Source organism: Erinaceus europaeus, chromosome 17, assembly GCF_950295315.1.
Source record: "Erinaceus europaeus chromosome 17, mEriEur2.1, whole genome shotgun sequence".
NCBI classification, from domain to species: domain Eukaryota; kingdom Metazoa; phylum Chordata; class Mammalia; order Eulipotyphla; family Erinaceidae; genus Erinaceus; species Erinaceus europaeus.
Window position 1 is genome coordinate 54,363,384 of NC_080178.1, and position 17,099 is coordinate 54,380,482.

A 17,099-nucleotide genomic window follows, 5' to 3' on the forward strand; every position below is an offset into this window, starting at 1 on the left:
ATCAAAGTCAACTTCCTCCTGTGTGGATAGAGCCTTATCATTTATATATTTTGCTAAAAGTTCACCCATCTAACACTCATCAGAGCCAAATTTCATCCAGAAAACTTAAGGTCTTGGCATTAGGCAACAATATCTGACCATATATTTTGTTTTGTTTTGTTTTGTTTTGTTTTGTTTTTCTTTACCCTGGGACTTGGAGTTCTCTTCCCAGTATCTTGGCCTCAACCCCAATGGAACATCAGAGTTGTTCTAAATCAGAACCCTTTTTTCTTTTCTAATTTTGGAGCTCCAGTGTGGGCCTGCTTTCCCCCTATTCTATAGACAGAGTGCCTGAAGTGTGCAAGGTAGTGACTGCCCAGGTTGCTCAGCCCCCCACAATGGAGGGTTTCTTATCTGCTGTCCCAGTCCATTCAACCCCCTGGATTGGAGGCTTCTTCTATGCTGACCTAGGACCTGCCACTCTGCCACTTTCTGTCTTTGATCAGAGAATAGGCTAGAAAAATACCTTCCAGTCCATACACTCACACACAAGAGGAAAATATCTCAATCACTAAGGCTATCTCTATCACCAATTAATCCACTAATCCTACTTGGTCAAAGCATGGAGTCACTTGGTTTCCACAGTATCCTTTGTCACGTGAGGTCTTTCCTCCCCTTGCATTGCTAACCAAATCCTCCATCTTGGACTCATTGATGGAGCCAGGAAGGAAGGGTCTGTCCCATTCCTGGTCTCCTTAAACTGGGGTGAGATGCGTCTCCAGCCAGATTTATCCAGCTCCTGCCTGACCTTGAGATAATCCCAGAAAAGCTCCCTGAATTATAAGTACTATCCAATTATAACTAATTGTCAAGGCAAAGACAAAAAGTTGAAGCAAGACATTTTGTTGTTTTACAAAATGGTGTGATCAGTAGAAGTACAACCCCACCACCTTTCCCCCCAGCCTCCCTCCCTTCTTTTAAGCCTGAAGCTGAACTGCCTCCTCTACCCTTGGGCTGGGCTTCAGGGCTCATAGACTCCTCATTGTCTAAATAAGGAAAGAGAGGACTGTGGGTCTGCACTGGAGGACAAGCAGGCACTGAAGGCATAGCTAGACCTAGAAGAATGTGAAACTAGCGGGTACAGGCAGCTATATATGTTAAAATTTTCTAACCATTTTTTGCTTTAAGTAATTGTTTCACTTCCTTTGGAGAGAAGAACTAATCATTTTTTACAGGTACTTAGACGATTGACACATGACAGCCCCCATCTCCCAGGGTATTCCAACAGTTCAGAATTTTATAATACTCGACACAAGTGCTTTAAAATATTTCCAAGACTGTTGGTAAATCTTCCTCAAATAGAAGTCTGAATGATCAATGAAAGTAGTTTGTATTTGTGTCCAAAGACACTGACCAAGACCTGAGAGATGCAAGAGCAGGTGCAACCTGGATGTTCCAGCAGGCCCTGCCAGAATCAGCCCCGGTAGTATGTCCCTGAAATGCCATAAAAATCCAAGCACTAAATTAAACCAGCTTGGGACATTTTGGCACTCCACACCTGTGGACCTGAATCTGTGTCCAGAGACTGGTAAAAGCCTCCCCGAACTTTCACTCAGAAATGGCCTTTTCCCTTTGCCAAGAATCTCAGGATCCTAGCACAACTTGCATGCAGCTCCCAAAGTCTCATGGGCAGGATTTGGAACTCCCTGCCAGCCTCTCTTCAACCAATTAAAATTAATTACATTGTGTGTTCAGGTCACACTGTAGTGTGAGTGTCCTTCCATCAGTCAGTTCTTACCGTGTGATTATATGCATCTAAGTTAGAGGTGGAAACTCTCTATCCACGTATGGAGTTAGCATTTTTGAGATGCAAGTCTCACAGCATAGTGTGTGTGTTTATGGGTATGTGTGTAAGGGGAGAAGGCTTTCCCACTTTCATTAATCACTTCTGTTTTTCCACATAGTGTTTACTGGGGCTTGGTGCCTACACAGCTATACTTCTCTTGGTGGCCTTTAATTTTTCTTTCTTTTTTCCCTTTGGATAGAGGGAGATACATATGGAGAAGACAAAGGGTTAGACAGAGAGTAAGAGACACACCTAGGACCGCTCCAGCGATGAAGCTTACACCCTGCAGAGAGTAACTTGGGGGGAAACTGTCTTCTTATGTAAAAACAACCAGGAAAGCAAAGAAGTAAATTATATGAAATCCAGAAGAAAAAAAAAACAATTTGATAATGAGTTCTACTGAAAAGCATTATAAAGATAAAAGTAGCTGGATGAAAAAAAAAAAAAGACCAAGTCCTGGGAGACAGCCTTACAAAGCTGCAAGTTCTGCTGGCATCACAGAGAAGGGAGAATGCTAATGTGAGGGAAGAAGATCACCCGAGCAGGTGGTGGATATTTCCTATCCAGAAACATCAATACCGGCCCTGGCAGAGCAGCTGAGGTGTGCCCAGGACCTGTGTCGAATCTTGAAGACTGATTGAGTAACATCAGAAGAGAGCATGCCGCCCTCCCGTCTGCCATGGCTGAGCTCACAGAGGATCTTGCCCATCGGAGGAAGAAATCAACCAGCATAAAGACTCTTATATGAGAGGAGAGAGGTTGCCCTGAAATAGAAGGTCACACAACTGAATGTGGAGGTGGAAGATCTAAAGGAGGGCCTGGCAGCTGCAGAAAGAAAGGCTGATGAAGCTGGAAACGAAGAAAAAGAGGACAAAAAATAAGTCTGAAGAAATCAAGGAACAGCACAGGAAGTCAGAAGACACATTGAGAAAGAAGCTTTGGGTTGAAGGCAAGCCAGCTTATGAAAACTGGAGAAGAGCTGGCTAGGCTGGGAAAGCACTGTGCACCCTGAGAGGGGGAACCGTCTCCCTGAGAGGGACATTTCAGCAGGCAGAACACATATGGATAGTCCTGCAGGTGGGGAGAGGAAGGCAGGCAAGCTCCAACATAGCAAAGCCTCCAGGACGGGGTGCTCTGAGCCCTTGGGTGCCCTGTGCCTCCAGCACTGAGATGATGGGGGAGCATCTGCAGGAGTGCACTCAGCCAGGTGCAGGGCAGGAGAGGGGCCAGGAAGGGTAGGGGCATGGAGTCAGGATCCAAGATCCATCATGATCCAGGGATGCTCTTGGGGTGAGCAATAGCATCTCAAGCTCCCTTCCCAAGAGTGTCCTGGCAGAGGACTGGGCAGTCAAGGCTGAGAGAGGACCCACTCCCTGTTGAGAGCTACTCCTCTGGTGCCCCCGCTGGGGAGGCCCTGCTCCACCAAGGATGATGCTTGGATCACTATATCCTGAGTGCTGTCCTTTTGTGCCTCTACCAGTGTCCTCATCATTCATCTCGGCCTTGCCCCCACCACCGGGCAGAAGAGAATGGGCACCAGGATTTCCATGTGAAGGATTGTGGGGGGAGCCCCCCCCTTGTGCCTTCATCCCACTCTTCCCTCCACTTGCTCCTCTCAAACCTTCAGGCCTGCTTGGCCTAAGAGAACTCTGCTTCCCTGGCACCCGGCAACAAGCCCTAGCCCAGGGCCCATCGCATTAGCCACCTCCTCCAGCCTGGGGGGCTGCAACTTCAATTGTCAGCTCACCAGACACCCCAGAATGTCCCTGCTAAGAGAGACACACCACCTCCTGGAGGCAGACAGGAACAGCTACCTCAGAGCAGCAGCCGAGACATGCAGAGTCTCCCAGAGTCACCATCCAGGACGTCATCAATTTAGTGTAGATGAGCCAGACTGAGAATTCAAATCTTTCGTGTACATGGAATCTGAAAGGAGAGAAGAAGGAGAAGGAAGGGGAGGGGAAGGGAGAGGAGCAAAGGAGAAGAAGGAGAAGGAGGAGACAGAGAAGAAGGAGACGGGGGAAAAGAAATAGAAAAAGAAAAAACTTTTAATATTGCGTATTTAAAACCAGCAGTACTGAAGAATTGCATTTTCTGAGTCTGCCAATTCAAACTTTACATGTTCCTGTTTCAATATAAACCATTCAACTAATTTTTGCCTGAGCCCGGCTGCTAACATGTCCAGCAGAGAAGCAATTACAGAAGCCAGACCTCTCACCTTCTGCACCCCATAATGATCCTGGGTCCATACTCCCAGAAGGATAAAGAATAGAAAAGTTTCCAGTGGAAGGGAAGGGGTGTGGAACTCTGGTGGTGGGAATTGTGTGGAATTGTACCCCTCTTATCCTATGGTCTTGGCGATCATTATTAAATCAATCAATAAATCAAAAACAAAACAAAACACTCAGCTGCTCCCACCTCCTTGCAGCTTTGTTCATTATAGAGCAGTGTGTGACATACAATCTCTGGGCTTTTTAGTTCCTGTGGTCCCATCACTGCTGAGTGAACTGTGTGTCAGGAAATGCAGGGACAGTTGCTCTGGATATGCTGAGAAGAGCTGCACTTCCAGGTAGAATCCCCTTTCTGCGGCACTTCAGTGGAATACATAGAATTGTTGTCAGAAATCTTTATTGAAAAAAAAAAATCTGGTCACAAAATCTGTTATGCTAAACTATTGCTTCTTCAGCTGCCAGATCAGAGTTTTAAAATGTACCTTTTAATGCAATCTGATGGAGAAGCTGTGATTTAGTCATGGTGACCTCGTGGATGTTGTTTAGGAAGTGGACATACAGAATAGAAATAGTGTTTTCTGGTTAAAAAAGTAAAAGAATGTAAGTGTGTGTGTGTGTGTGTGTGTGTGTGTGTGTGTGTGTGTGTGAGAGAGAGAGAGGGAGGATACAGCTGAATGAAGAAGGACTGTGAATGGGTGAACAGAACGAATAAAGCATGTAACAAGGTTTGTAGCAAGTAAATTGTTAAGAGAATTCTAGCAATAAATTATCAATTTCTAGAAGCTTTCACTTAACTATTATGTCATTTCAAACCAACTTCTAGTTTTCCTTTGGTAAAATAATGTGTTTTTTAAAATTTCTTTAATGGTTTACAGTCAACAGTAAAATACGATAGTTCGTACATGCATAACATTTCCCAGTTTTCCACATAACTATTCAGCCTCCACTAGACACTCTTCTGCAATCATGTTCCAGGACCTGAACCCTCCTCCCCACCCCAGAGTCTTTTACTTTGGTGCAATACATAATGTGCTTTACTTAATTGACTTGATATTAAATATATCTTACTTAGTCTAATTTTTTAAATTTATTCCCTTTTGGTTGCCCTTATTGTTTTATTGTATTAGTTATTGTAATTGTCATCATTGTTGGATAGGACAGAGAGAAATGGAGAGAGGAGGGGAAGACAGAGAAGGGGAGAGAAAGACACCTGCAGACCTGCTTCACTGCTTGTGAAGTGACTCCCCTGCAGGTGGAGAGCCGGGGGCTCGAACCGGGATCCTTATGCCGGTCCTTGCACTTTGTGCCACCTGCGCTTAACCCACTGCACTACAGCTTGACTCCCTTAGTCTAGTTTTTTGATATTTCAAATATGCATACAGATTAAGTTCTAATATTGGGCTTAAATTATTTAAGAACATTAAGATTATAATACTTAGGAGATTATAATCAGTTTATCTGTCACTGCCTTAAATATTTGATCTGAAGTTATCATATTGGCATACCTGCTTATTAATAAGAATATTCTAAAATTGTGTAAAGCATATTAGAAACAAAATATGTTGTTAATTCTAGCCATTGGGTTATCAAATGTAAGTAAGCTGCCAAGTTGGTTATAACCATAACTAACTGTTGTCATTCACTCTCACCATTAGACTATAAAGAACTTTTACCCCTGTTAAAGTCATTTCTCCTGGCCCTGGTATCACTGGGACTTTACTTGTATTTCTTCTTGGTCACAACTTAATGAATGCTATCTGTGTTACCATGCCGAGCCATGCTGCTCCTATTACTGCTGCTAACTATCTCATGAAAAGTTGATCTTTCACCTTTCACCTGGTGAGAGCTTTCTTAACATGAGGGACCAACCACCAAGTCCAATTTTGGCTTGTGTTACTTCAAGTAATGTTTTCATGGGTGGGTACTATCCTTCCTTTTATAAACTATGGACAGTTGAGTGCCTAGTGGTCCTCTGTAACTAGACTCGGACCTAGTAAGCTTAGCAGCCTAACAGAGCAGCCTAATGATGCCACCCTAAATTCTTCACCTAAGTGTTTATTTATCAGCCTTAGATACTATAGACACACAACTGCTGTCCTTAAGATACCCTTTACTGTAACTATCAAACTATCTAATACTAAAAACTTTAAAGTTAACTTAGACTCCTCCAAGACTTAGATATATTTCTTTTTTGAGGTTTTTATTTATTTATATAAAAATAGGATTCTCTAATTCATAGGATTCTCTAATTCCATTCCAGGTGGTTCACTTCCTAACAAAGTTCCAAAACCTAGATATAGCCCAGGTCCCATGAGATAGAGCATAGGTTCACATGTATCCATAAATTAGGGCAAAATATATACTTGAAAGCAAAAGTACACAATAGTCTGCAGTGAGTCAGTATCAAGTTCATAATGAAATAGTGCCTACTTAGACTTAGATACCCTCCTCACCTACTTTCTATTACAGTTCTCTCACTCACTCCAAAGCTAACCTTATCAAAGCAAGGACTGCAAAAGCTGAATAAGGGCAAGAGACTGGCATACTTTAATGATGACTCTTTAGTCACTATCAGGCCACCCATCAGCTGGGGCCCTATTCAGGGAGTCCTGAGATTCCCAAACAGACATAATGGGCCTAGACCTCGAATAAATTCCTCTCTCCATAGTTACCAGTCATCTCTATCAGGAACAACAAAATTTACCCCTTTGTGGGCCCCCATTACCCTCAACTTGGATCAACAATGATAGAGAATGTTCCATCCTCTGAAGGGAGGCTGGTCAACATACTCTATGCTACACCTGAGGAAGATGGGTCCTAATACTGGGGCAGCTTGGAACGTTCCTACTCATGACCACAGAATGTGAGCTCAGATCTGCAGGGATGCAGAGGTCACATAGGCTCCTAAGTTGAATATAGATATATTTCTTAACTCAAGGGTGAACTCTGAAAATATGATAACTTAGACTTAAGTACAGTAGAGTATGTAATGGCTAATTGGTTATTATATGACAAATGGCCTTCAAGGTCTTAACAACTGTGAAAAAATTTAAGCTCATTAGATAGAGGATGGACTGCAGAAACTGGATGGTGATAGGAAACAGGCTTACCTAGTGATGGATATTTTGGTCAATGCCAGGCCACCTTAGCACCTGGGGTCATGAAATTCCCATGAAGATGATGGAGTGGAAAAACCTATTAGAAAAAGATCAGTATAATTGTCCAATGTCTGATTCTAAAAACCTATTAGAAAAAGATCAGTATAATTGTTCCATGTTGAATTCTAAAAATTTACATGTAATTTTTTGTATTTCATGATGGAATTCCAAAAAATTACACTGATTGACAACAGCTGTCTTGTAAAATTACTATTTCCCCCCAATAAAGTGAGTAAAAAGAAAGGTGGTGAATTTTCAAAACTCTGTTCTGAGATAGGATACAATGTATACTTGAAATATTTTTCTTGAATAAGACATTGAATATAGTAATTAAAGAAATAAAAACTTCAAGGCGGCTTTGGCTCAGGGTGTAAGGAAATGGAGAGTTTAGGCACAGAGGTAGAGTACAGTATTATTTAAGTACAGCAAAATAGACAAAGGGGCAAATATTAGCTAGTTATTATGGCTGAAAGCCATGAGTCATTTAAGCTATTTTACCAGAGCTCAACTCCACATGTGCAAGTTCCAGGAGAAGCAGCATAGTGGTCCGAGGTGAGGAAAGCCTCAGGAAAAGAGGAAGGGATTCTAGGTTGGCACTTACATCACTTCCAGCACATCTACAATCCCTTGTGGGTTTATGTAAGTCTGTCAGCCTGAAGTTAGCCGTATGCTAATTATGTTTGTCAGCCACATGCTAATTTTCTTTGTGTCCCAACAATTCCCCACTTGTAGTATAAACTTGGACAAGATGCTCAAAGTCTGTATTCGTGTCCCAACAATTGAAGAGCAGTCATACTTAGCCTATGTTGAAACATTTATTTTCCCAACAGCAAGATTGTCTACAAAGAAGCATGGAAAATGTGCGTTGTCTTATTATCCTCCCTCAGAATTAAATTAACAAAATGTTTTCATATCATTTACCAAAATATATATATTTAAACTCTAAGATCCTCCAATTTTGCAAAGGGAAAATTTCTCTTACATTAGTATTCAAAAAGAAAATGAAGTTTTAGGAAAGAGAGATCTATCCAAATTTTACATGCTGTAAACCTTTTTGAAGAAATGTAACCACCAATGTTGTATTTCATGTATAAACACTAAACATGATAGTTTAGAGGACTTCTGGGGGGGCATGGTCATGGAGTAAGAGAGATCAGATATGTTCTCCCCCCAAAACAACAAATAAATACAACAAGACACCCAAACAGAATTCAGCAGAAACACCTGCAGCCTCAGACACCAAGTTGCAGTGGCTACCATGATTCCATCCTGACTTCTCTGGGCAGACGACCTAGAACCTCACCCCTCCAGGGCTCTTCCTCACTAGGAAAGATAGAAAGAGGCTGGGGGTATGGATCAGCCTGCCAACACAATGTCCAGTAGAGAAGATATTACAGAAGCCAGAACTCCCACCTTCTGCACTCCCAAAACAATTTTGACCCATACACCAAGTGGTGGAGAAGTGATAGGAGGAAGAGGATAAGAGGGCTGTGAACTCCAGCTCCCTTAGGACTCACAAAGAGGGGAGGATAAAGGGAGGAACATTTGGATGTAGCAATGGGGTCATGAGTGGCTTGGAGGGGAAGAGAGGACTGGACCTGGAAGAGAAAGGAGGTAATTATGCACAAATCTAGACAGATAGTTGTAGAGATGAAAGTTAACCCATGTCTGTAACCTTGGGAGAACTGTGGTGGTTTGCAATGGAGGGACTGGGGATTCAGAACTCTGGTGATGGGAATGGTAGGAATGGTGGGAATGGTGGGAATGGTGGGAATGGTGGGAATGGTGGGAATGGTGGGAATTACACCACTGTTGACGTGTAATTTTGTAAACCAATTTATAGATCACTAAAAAAACTGATAGCTTATATTTTTATCCCACCCATTCAATAACTGACATGTTAATTATTGAACATTTTAGGGACAAAAATTCTTATCTATGTATGAGAAGTTTGGCATAAAAGCAGTTCAGACCAAGAAGTTAGATTTCTAGGAGACAGCATAATGGTTATGCAAAGAGACATTCTTGCCTAAGGCTCTAAAGTCCCAGGTTCAATTTGATCCTCAGTACCACCATAAACCAGGGTTAAGTAGTGCATTGGTTAAAAAAAAAAAAAAAGACAAAACTAACATCCTACAGATGAAAATTCATTAACAGCATTTAATATTGCTAGTAACTCCCAGCACTGATGACTAGAAGCCATGCCTATCATTTTAATGTTAGGCATAGGATTATAAGCTTTCCTTTGAAAAGATTTTCCACAGTTAAATATGCCTAAGATTGCATAATGGATATGCAAGCAGACTAAGGCCTGAGGCTCTGAGTACCCAGGTTCAGTCCCCTGCACCACCCTAAGCCAGAGCTAAGGAGTGCTCTGGTTGGAAGAGCTATAGAGAGAATCTAGAGATTGCACTTGCTGTGTAAGAATAAAGTTAGAGCAGGCTAGAAGGTAATTTTCTGAGGAATAATGATCCTGGGCAGTAATTTCTTCAAAACAAAGCACTGAGGACCTCTTTTTTTTTTTTTTTTAGCTATAATCAAATATAAAACTTATCTTATTAATTAAAAATGCAAGGACTAGGGTACATAAAACTAACATCTTAATTGAAGAAAACATGTCTATTCGTTCACATATTTTTTTTTCGGTGAGAAAGATTTTTTTTTAATTTATTTCTTTATTGGGGAATTAATGTTTTACATTCAACAGTAAATACAATAGTTTGTACATGCATAACATTCCCCAGTTTCCCATTTAACAATACAACCCCCACTAGCATAATGGTTATGCAAAGAGACTCTCATGCCTGAAACTCCAAAGTTCCAGGTTCAACTCCCTGCACCACCATAAACTAGAGCTGAGTAGTGCTCTTGTAAATAAAAAAAAAAAAAAGACTTATTTTGTTTTATCTATTTTTGCCATCAGAGTCATAATTGATGCTCAGTGTCTGCCTGTCTCCACTGCTCCTGGCTTGAAGCAAAATAATAGGGTGAAAAAGCAAGTCTTCAAGCAGTATAACTTTAGTTAATGTCATCCACGAATGATTCAAATTTTCCTCATTGATGGTACAGACTCAAATCTGTTGACACTGTTTGGTGACCTGCTGCAGTGACTCTCCCTGGTGAGGCACATGTGAGGGACAGCCTGGTCTCCTCAGCAGAGCTAACCTCAGGAGGGAACAGTGTCCACTGTGTGTGGAGTCTTAAGCTTGTAGCTCCCACAGGGTTTCACTTGCATCTGTTCTTCCAGACCTTTAAATAATTACCAAGGGTCCAAATTCCCTACATTACATTCCTTTCTCCCACTCTCACAGTGGCTTATGAGTGTACCCTCCAGTCTCTCTTCCCCTTTTGATATTTTTATTTCCAAATTCTATCACTGAACATATGTCCTAATAATTGGGACCAAAAACAAATTGTGAAGCAGCATCTACATCTTAATTTTCCCCCATCTTGTTTTTTTCCTGCCTACTCCACTTAGTATTGCCTTCTTTCTCACAATCAGTTGTGGATTTGGTTAGTGAACTCTTGTTTTTCTCCTTTTCTTTCAGAATTGCTTTGGCAATAAGCAGTCATTTTGTTGAAGGTGAAGTACAGTAAGTGATCTAGGGGCCCCCCTTGAAATTCTTCTGGTTGGCTCATAGACAAATATTACAGTGAAGAATCAGAGAGACAGATTTCAGGCTGCGGGAGTGCTTATGAAGCAAGGCAGGGATAGAAAGAAAAGATAAGCACACAGGCATGTGCAGACCCTTGAGAGAGAGAGAAGCACGTGTTTCCCAGCCCACTTGGTTTTCTAGTGGGTCTGGTGTCTGGGTAAGTGTGCTGAGGAACACTGGTTTCTTGGGTCCTCTAACCCCTCCCATGATGCTTAACCATCATGGTTCAGAACACAGGGGTTGCTCCTTTTGTTTTAAAGCAATGTGAAAGGAGGTGACAAGAAAGAAAACATAATACTCCTTAACCCCAAGAAAAGGTGTGAAATGTACCCTCCTTCATTTTATGATTGCTTTTTCTAGAGAATGGTTGTCCTCAAAAATCATAACATGTTCTTGAATAATCCTAACAGTGATTGACTTTATAGAATTTGCATATATTTTCTTTCTTATATTTTTATTTATCCATTTATTAATTGTATAGAAGCAGAGAGATATCAAGAGAGAAGGGAAATCAGATAAAGAGGGAGAAACAGAAACCTGCAACACTGTTCCACACTCATGAAGTTTTTTCTCCTACAGGTTGGAACTGGGGGCTTGAACTCAGCCAGGTCTGCCACCACCTAGACCAAACTTGATTACATTTTTCTGATACCCTCAAGGACTGAACAGTCCACATGAGAAGTGTAGATGACTCAAATTAGGGAGAGCTATCCACATGTGTGTTAAGTCTATTAGCCAATGCATCTCGATTTGATTAATGTCTGTGCTATCAGTGGGCCTGTACTAGTTTAGATCCCCAATAAAGGCTAAACAAACCCATTCTCTAGAGTGCCTGGACTGTCTTCTTATTTATCATGTCAGTGGGCCTGTACTAGTTTAGATCCCCAATAAAGGCTAAACAAACCCATTCTCTAGAGTGCCTGGACTGTCTTCTTATTTATCATGTCATCAAGTACTTCATTCTCTGTGGTTCCAGTGATCATCAATAATTATTAAAAATGTCATCCTCTGAATTCCACTTGGGTAGGAGTTTACACTGTGGCTGGAGGAACGGCAAGAAAAAGTATGTTTCTCCAATGAAGTGCTTTTTGTTGTTGTTGTTGTTGTTGTTTTGCCAACTTTCACCTTATTCAGTGATTTCATAGGTGTCCCAACTAGTCTTTTAAAAAAGACTGATGTGGCAGCTCAGGAGGTGACATAGTGTGGCTGAGATCCTGAGTTTGATCCCTGGCATCTCATGTGCCAGAGTGATGCTTTGGTTCTATAAACAAACAAACAAACTTTATAGGACTCACATGTATTTTCTTTCTCTCTTATTTATTTATTTTCCACCAGGGTTATCACTGGGGCTTGGTACTTGCATGATGACTCCACTGCTTCTGGTGACCATATTATTCCTCCCCTTTTATTTTTGTAAATGGTGAGGCAGAGAGAGATACACAGGAAGAGAGATACAGAGAGGAGGAAAGACACCACTCCATGGCTCATGAAACTTCCCCCTTGTAGGTGGAACCTGAGGAAATGAACTTGGGTCCTCATGTTTGGTAATAGGTACTTTTTAAGGTATATTACCACCCGGCCCCTTATTTAATAATTATTTTAGTTTTATTTTCATTAGTTATTTAATAATGGTTTACATGATTATAGTATCACAGGGGTATAGTTAGTCCCACACTGCACCCACCACCACAGTACTGTGTGCCTTGCTCTGCACCACTCTGGAGGCCTCCCTCTCCCCTCAAGCAGAACTACCATAGTTTTCACAGTCTTGGTAACAGTTTGACTTTTTTAAAAAAACAAGTCCATGTGCTTCTTCTTTATATTACACATTTGAGCAAGACCATCCAGTAATTGTCATTAAGATAAATAAATGCAGGCCATTAGGTAATATACACAAACTATAGCAACAAGAGTCCTTGAAAAGTAACACCAAAAGAAAGAACCTCAAGATATTATATATGACAGGCAGGGTTAGAAAACTAATAAACCACGTAAAAGAGATTAAAAAGTACTAGAGAGAAAGACACAGAGGACTGTGTGCATATAAGTTTGCTACACATAAAGTATTATACATGTAATTTATATATAATGTAAATACATCTAAGACAGACATTCTTAAACTGTTCTTGTCTCACCATGCTTCACTTGAGCATTGTCTGTTCATTTCTTCCTTCCCTTTCATACTTTATAAAGTTGTCTCCTATTTCTATGGCTTGTATTTCTGGATCTGTGGATCATTCTGTTGAAAGTTAAATGGTCCTGTTCCTTCCGTAGTGGTACTCTTTTTAGTTGTTTTTGAAAGGCTGGTCTGATAATAGAAAACTCTATTAGTTTTTGTATTTCTGGGTCCTGTTATGATGACTCCTTCATATTTGAATCATGGTTTTGCTGGGTCAAGTATGTGTGACAGTTGTTGGCAGTTGCTGGCAGTTGTTGACTTCTAACACCACTCCACTTTCTTCTGGTGTTCATGATTCCTGCAAAAAAAAAAAAAAGTCTGATACAAATCTTACTACAGTGCCTTCTAAGTCATTTTCTTATTTTTCTCTGGGTGCTTGTAATATTTTTCTTTGCCTTTGCCTTTTAATAATTTCACAATGACAATCCTATTAAAGTGTAGTCATATAAATCATATTTCATTAATATGAGAGGGGAAAAATTGATTGTATGTCTTGAACTTTTTAAAACACAGACTGAGTCTTTTTAATGTATAAGCTGAGTCTTTGATATGCAGACTCTCTCAAAAGCCTAGACCAGGTAGATCAGAAGCAACCGGTGGCACAGCTATATACAAGAAAGTGGGTATTATACAGCAAACCCTAACAAAGGGACTTTTCCAAGTTAACCCAATTACCAAATAATGTGATGATAACAATAACTATCCATTGTCTCCTTGAACCCTAAGACAGCAGGAACCTCACATTTTCACTATAGAACCTATATTTCCCCCAGTCCTGGAACCTTAGGGTAGGGCCTACTTTCCCGTATGCTTCTCCCAATTCATATAAAATAATATTGCATCCGCCAATTGCAACCTAATCAATGCAATGAGTGCCACCTCAACATGCTTCAGTTCAGACTGTGTCCAGAGACTTCAGGTGTGGAATGACAACCCTTCAGCTTCATTACTCGTGTGAGACCTTTCCTTTCATAGTATTCTCTAATTCCATCCCAGGTGGTTCACTTTCTAACAAAGTCCCAAAACCTAAATATAGACCAGGTTCCATGAGATAGAGCATATGTTCACACATATCCATAAACTAGGGCAAAATATATACCTGATTCATGGGTCGGTAGAATTAACATCATCAAAATGAATATACTACCCAGAGCCATGTACAAATTTAATGCTATCCCCATCAAGATCCCAAGCACATTTTTTAGGAAAATAGAACAAATGTTTATCTGGAACCAGAAAAGACCTAGAATTGCCAAAACAATCTTGAGAAAAAAGAACAGAACTGGAGGCATCACACTCCCGGATCTCAAATTGTATTATAGGGCCATTGTCATCAAAAGTGCTTGGTACTGGAACATGAATAGACACACTGACCAGTGGAATAGAATTGAGAGCCCAGAAGTGAGCCCCCCACACCTATGGACATCTAATCTTTCACAAAGGGGCTCAGACTATTAAATGGGAAATTCAGAGTCTCTTCAACAAATGGTGTTGGAAACAATGGCTTGAAACATGCAGAAGAAAGAAACTGAACCACTGTATTTCACCAAATACAAAAGTAAATTCCAAGTGGATCAAGGACTTGTGGATGTTAGACCACAAACTATCAGATACTTAGAAGAAAATATTGGCAGAACTCTTTTCCCCATAAATTTTAAAGACATCTTTAATGAAATGAATCCAATTACAAAGAAGACTAAGGCAAGTATAAACCCATGGTACTACATCTAATTGAAAAGCTTCTTCACAGCAAAAGAAACCACTACCCAAATCAAGAGACCCCTCACAGAATGGGAGAAGATCTTTACATGCCATACATCAGACAAGAGTTTAATAACCAACATATATAAAGATCTTGCCAAACTCAACAACAAGGCAACAAATAACCCCATCCAAAAATGGGGGGAGGACTTGGACAGAATATTCACCACAGAAGAGATCCAAAAGGTGGAGAAACACATGAAAAAATGCTCCAAGTCTCTGATTGTCAGAGAAATGCAAATAAAGACAACAACAAGATACCACTTCACTCCTGTGAGAATGTCATACATCAGAAAAGGTAACAGCAGCAAATGCTGGAGAGGGTGTGGGGTCACAGGAACCCTCCTATACTGCTGGTGGGAATGTAAATTGGTCCAACCTCTGTGGAGAACAGTCTGGAGAACTCTCAGATGGCTAGAAATGGACCTACCCTATGATCCTGCAATTCCTCTCCTGGGGATATATCCTAAGGAACCCAACATATCCATCCAAAAAGATCTGTGTACACATATGTTCTTGGCAGCACAATTTATAATAGCCAAAACCTGGAAGCAACCCAGGTGTCCAACAACAGATGAGTGGCTGAGCAAGTTGTGGTATATATACACAATGGAATACTACTCAGCTCTAAAAAATGGTGACTTCACTGTTTTAAGATGATCTTGAATGGACCTTGAAAAAATCATGTTGAGTGAAATAAGTCAGAAACAGAAGGATGAATACAGGATGATCTCACTCTCAGGAAGAAGTTGAAAAATAAGATCAGAAAAGAAAACAGAATTAGAACCTGAAATGGAATTGGCATATCGCACCAAAGTAAAAGACTCTGGGGTGGGTGGCAGGGGAGAATACAGGTCCAAGAAGGATTCAGAGGACCTAGTGGGGGTTATATTGTTATATGGGAAACTGGGGAATGTTATGCATGTACAAACTATTGTACTTACTGTTGAATGTAAAACATTAATTCCCCAATTTAAAAAAATAGAAAAAAAGAAAGTCTGTTTGCATAACCATTTTGCTATCTCCCTACCCTTTCCATTTCTATATATCTTTCAATAAAATATATGTAAAGAAAAAAATATATATATACATACTTGAAAGCAGAAGTACACTAGAGTTTGCAGTGAGTACCCACCAACACTTCATCTCCACTACTCCAACCTTTGGGTCCATGATTGTTCAACAATTTGTTTGGCTTTGTATGTTAACTCTCTTTGCAGACACCAGGTTCCAGATGCCATCAGGATGCCGGCCAGACTTCCCTGGACTGAAGACCCCACCAATGTGTCCTGGAGCTCTGCTTCCCCAGAGACCCACCCTACTAGGGAAAGAGAGATGCAGACTGGGAGTATGGATCGACCAGTCAACGTCCATGTTCAGTAGGGAAGCAATTACAGAAGCCAGACCTTCCACCTTCTGCAACCTACAATGACCCTGGGTCCATGCTCCCAGAGGAATAGAGAGTGGGAAAGCTATTGGGGAGGGGATGGGATATGGAGATTGGGTGGTGGGAATTGTGTGGAGTTGTACACCTCCTATCCTACGGTTTTGTTAATGTCTCCTTTCTTAAATAAATAAATAAAAATAAAATGATAATAATAATTTCACAATGATGTGTCTCTGTGTAAGCCTATTTGGATTTAGGAACTTAGAAGATCTTTTACTCCCTGAACATCTACATCCTGATCAAACCCCAAATTTGGAAAATTTCTATTATTTCTTTGAATATAGTTTTTCTCCCTTCTTCCTTTCTTCTTTTGAGACTCCTACAATTTTGACCTGTGCTTTTGTAATGGAGCCTTTAGAAGTCAAGACTCATATTATCACCCCCACACTTATGGACATCTAATCTTTGATAAGGGGGCCCAAAGTATTAAATGGAGAAAGGAAGCTCTCTTCAATAAATGGTGCTGGGAAAACTGGAATGAAACGTGCAGAAGAATGAAATTGAACCACTTTATCTCACCAGAAACAAAAATCAACTCCAAATGGACCAAAGACCTGGATGTTAGACCAGAAACTATCAAATATTTAGAGGAAAACATTGGTGGAACACTTTCCCACCTAAACCTCAAGGGCATCTTTGATGATATAAACCCAATTGCAAGGAAGACTAAAGCAGAAACAAATCAATGGGACTACATCAAATTGAAAAGCTTCTGCACAGCCAAAGAAACTATCACACAAAACAAGGAGACCCCTCACAGAATGGGAGAAGATCTTCTCATGCCATCCATCAGACAAGAGACTAATAACCAAAATATACAAAGAGCTCAGTAAACTTAGCAC

At 40.7% G+C, this 17,099-nt stretch overlaps 1 long non-coding RNA gene across 1 annotated transcript; it reads right to left on the minus strand.

The window, feature by feature from the left end:
* Nucleotides 1-4,229: 4,229 nt before the first annotated feature.
* LOC132534068 (uncharacterized) lies at nt 4,230-13,332 on the minus strand. The gene is made up of 3 exons (XR_009545769.1): nt 13,006-13,332; nt 7,167-7,251; nt 4,230-4,450 (listed from the first exon to the last, which is right to left on the minus strand). It is a non-coding gene; the product is annotated as an uncharacterized LOC132534068 (long non-coding RNA).
* Nucleotides 13,333-17,099: the final 3,767 nt, after the last annotated feature.